Source organism: Bos taurus, chromosome 15 (assembly GCF_002263795.3).
Source record: "Bos taurus isolate L1 Dominette 01449 registration number 42190680 breed Hereford chromosome 15, ARS-UCD2.0, whole genome shotgun sequence".
Taxonomy (NCBI): Eukaryota; Metazoa; Chordata; class Mammalia; order Artiodactyla; family Bovidae; genus Bos; species Bos taurus.
This window is the reverse complement of record NC_037342.1, coordinates 10,556,356-10,560,709: the sequence shown is the minus strand read 5'-3', so window position 1 is coordinate 10,560,709 and position 4,354 is coordinate 10,556,356.

The following is a 4,354-nucleotide window of genomic DNA, read 5'->3' as shown; positions in this document are numbered from 1 at the left end:
TCATGTTCATTTAGTCAATGATAGCATCCAAACATTTCATCCTCTGTCATCCCCTTCTCCTCTCACCTTGAATCTTTCCAAGAATTGGGGTCTTTTCAAATGAGACAGTTTTTCCCAACAGGTGGTTCCCAACAGCTTCAACATTAGCTCTTCCAATGAGTATTCAGGACTGATCCCTATAGGATGGACTGGTTGGATCTCCTTGCAATCCAAAGGACTCTCAAGAGTCTTCTCCAACACCACAGTTCAAAGGCATCAATTCTTTGGCACTCTGCTTTCTTTATAGTCCAAGTCTCACATCCATACAAGACTACTGGAAAAACCATAGATGGACTAGATGTCTTTGTTGACAAAGTAATCTCTCTGCTTTTTTATATGCTGTCTGGGTTGGTCATATATTTCCTTCCAAGGAGTAAGCATCTTTGATATGGCTGCAGTTAACATCTTCAGTGATTTTGGAGCCCCCAAAAATAAAGTCTGCCACTGTTTCCACTGTTTCCCCATTTATTTGCCCAAAGTGATGGGACCAGATGCCATGATCTTTGTTTCCTGAAAGTTGAGCTTTAAGCCAACTTTTTCACTCTCCTTTTTCACTTTCATCTTTAGTTCTTCTTCACTTTCTGCCATAACGGTGGTGTCATCTGCATATCTGAGGTTATTGATATTTCTCCCGGCAATCTTGATTACAGCTTGTGCTTCCTTCAGCCCCACATTTCTCATGGTATACTGCACATATAAGTTAAATAAACAGGGTGATAATATACAGCCTTGATATATTCCTTTTCAAATTTGAATCAGTCTGTTGTTCCATGTGCAGTTCTAACTGTTGCTTCCTGACCTACATACAGGTTTCTCAAGAGGTAGGTCAGGTGGTCTGGCATTCCCATCTCTTTCAGAATTTTCCACAGTTTGTTGTGATCCACACAGTCAAAAGCTTTGGCATAATCAATAAAGGAGAAATAGATGTTTTTCTGGAACTCTCTTGCCTTTTTGATGATTCAATGGATGTTGGCAATTTGATATCTGGTCCCTCTGCCCTTTCTAAAACCACCTGGAATGTTTGGAAGTTCACGGTTCATATACTGTTGAAGCCTGGCTTGGAGAATTTTGAATATTACTTTACTAGCATGTGAGATGAGTGTCATTGTGGGGTAGTTTGAATGGTCTTTGGCATTGCCTTTCTTTGTGATTGCAATGAAAACTGACCTTGGCCAGTCCTGTGGCCACTGCTGAGTTTTCCAAATTTGCTGGCATATTGAGTTCAGCACTTTCACAGCATCATCTTTCAGGATTTGAAATAGCTCAACTGGAATTCCACCACCTCCACTAGCTTTGTTCATAGTGATACTTTCTAACGCCCATTTGACTTCACATTCTAGAATGTCTGGCTCTAGGTGAGTGATCACACCATCATGATTATCTTGGTTGTGAAAATCTTTTTTGTTCAGTTTTTCCATGTATTCTTACAACCTCTTCTTAATATATTCTATTTTTGTCCTTTTTTTGAGGCCATTTTTGTCCTTTATTGAGGCCTTCTTTGCATAAAATGCTCCCTTGATATTTCCAAATTTTTTTTAAGAGATCTCTTTTCTTTCCCATTCTATTGGTTTCCTCTGTTTCTTTGGACTGATCACTGAGGAAGGCTCCCTTATCTCCCCTTGCTCTTCTTTGGAACTCTGCATTCAAATAGGTATATCTTTCCTCTTCTCCTTTGCTTTTCGCTTCTCTTCATTTCATAGCTATTTGTAAGGCCTCCTCAAACAGCCGTTTTGCTTTTTGCATTCTTTTTCTTAGAGATGGTCTTGCTCCCTTTCTCCTGTACAATGTCACAAATTTCTGCCCATAGTTCATCAGGCTCTCTGTCTATCAGATCTAGTCCCTTAAATCTATTTCTCACTTCCACTGTATGATCCTAAGGGATTCAATTTAGGTCATACCTGAATGGTCTAGTGGTTTTCCCTGCTTTCTTCAATTTAAGTCTGAATTTGGCAATAAGGAGTTCATGATCTGAGCCACTGTCAGCTCCCAATATTGCTGACTGTATAGAGCTTCTCCATCTTTGGCTGCATAGAATATGATCAATCAATCGTCAGTATTGACCATCTGGTGATGTCCATGTGTAGAGTCTTCTCTTGTGTTGTTGGAAGAGGATGTTTGCTATAACCAGTACATTCTCTTGACACAACTCTATTAGCCTGTGCCCTGGTTAATTCTATACTCCAAGGCCAAATTTGCCTGTTACTCCAGTTGTCTCTTGATTTCCTACTTTTGCATTTCAGCCCCCTATGATGAAAAGAGCATCTTCTTTGGGTGTTAAGTCTAGAAGGTCTTGTAGGTCTTCATAGAACTGTTCAACTTCAGCTTCTTCAGCATTACTGGTTGGGGCATAGACTTGGATTACTGTAATATTGAATGGTTTGTCTTGGAAACCAACAGAGATCATTCTGTCATTTTTGAGACTTCATCCAAGTAATGCATTTTGGACTCTTTTGTTGACTATGATGGCTACTCCATTTCTTCTAAGGCATTCCTGACCACGGTAGTAGGTATAATGGTCATCCTAGTTAAATTCATCCATTCCAGTCCATTTTAGTTTACTGATTCCTAAAATGTTGATGTTCACTCTTGCCATCTCATTTTACCCCTTCCAATCTGCCTTGATTCATAGACCTACCATTTTAGGTTCTTGTGCAATATTGCTCTTTACAGCATAGGAACTTGCTTCCATCACCAGTCACATCTATAACTGGATATATATGTATATATATATATATATTTTTTTTTTTTTTGAGGGGGGTGTTGTTTTTGTTTGGCTCCATCTCTTCATTCTTTCTGGAGTTATTTCTCCACTGATCTCCAGTAGCATATTGGGCACCTACCGACCTGGGGAGTTCATCTTTCACTGTCCTATCTTTTTGCCTTTTCATACTGTTCATGGGGTTCTTAAGGCAAGAATACTGAAGTGGTTTGCCATTCCCTTCTCCAGTGGACCACATTTTGTCAGGTTATAGATATATATAGTTATAGATATATATAGATAGATAAATAATCACCACTCAAATTATTAGCTTCTAAAAATCTTCTTTTTATATCTCTTCTAATCCCTTTCCCCATTTCATAGGGTTACAATTACTTTGACTTATAACAACATAGATTAGCTTTGCTTATTTTTATATTGGATAAAAATTGATTAGCACGTACTTTTTTGAAAAATGCACAGTTCTTTCATTCAACATTTAATTATTAATTTCAACATAATGTTGCTGTATAGTGTTCTGTCCTTTAAATACATTACAATTTATTTATCCATTCAAACACCAGTGGATGTTTGGCCAATTTCCAGGTTAGTGGCGTCTGTAAATAGGGGTACTATAAACACTCTAGTTCATATTTATGTGCATATACTATATATATATATATATATATATATATTCACACACATATATGTGTGTGTGTGTATACACACATTTATAATGCTTGGGGCTTCCCTTGAGGCTCAGCTGGTAAAGAATCCACCTGCCATGTGGGAGTATTAGGTTCTATCCCTGGGTCAGGAAGATCCCCTGTAGAAGGGAAAGGCTACCCACTCCAGTATTCTGGCTTGGATAATTCCATGAGCTATATAGTCCATGGGGTCACAAAGAGTTGGACACAACTGAGTGACTTTCATAATAATGCTATTAGGCATATTACCAGGGTTGTATATTTGATAAGACAACTCTCATGAGTCCTATTGATTGTAGTTGGTGGGATAGTAGAATCTACGCAATAATTAATTATTGGGAATCATTTAGAAGGGTATCAGCAAATATGTAGTAAATGCTTATTATTAGTAGTAGAAGTAGTATGTCAAATTATCAGAACAAATGTCTTTTTGCAATATGGCAAAGAGGTTAAATATTTGAACTCTAGACATAAATAGACCTCAGTCAGACTCTTTACTGTGTCACTTCCAAGATGAGTGATGTTTAAGTAAAATATTTAATAATTGTCATTTTCCTTACCTCACTGAAAAATTTACAAAACATAGATTGTTGTGAATGATGATGAAGAAATTAAATGTAAAGACTTAGCACAGCAATATTTGGAATGGATATTCAATAATTATTAGTATTTATTAGTACATTATGTAATTAATAGAGCAGCTAAGATTATTACATTTACTAACACTGTCTTTGTAATGTAAGGAGTTTGAACAGAGGCTATGCTTAATATTTTACTTCTATCTCTGAACACAGGATGTGTTGTCCAAGAAACCATCTATCTCTTAGCAAATCAATGTCTCAGTTCCCTTCTAACTTGGAACTTTTTCAGAGGCCATACTGGATCCTTTTGAACTTCTGGATGAGATGGT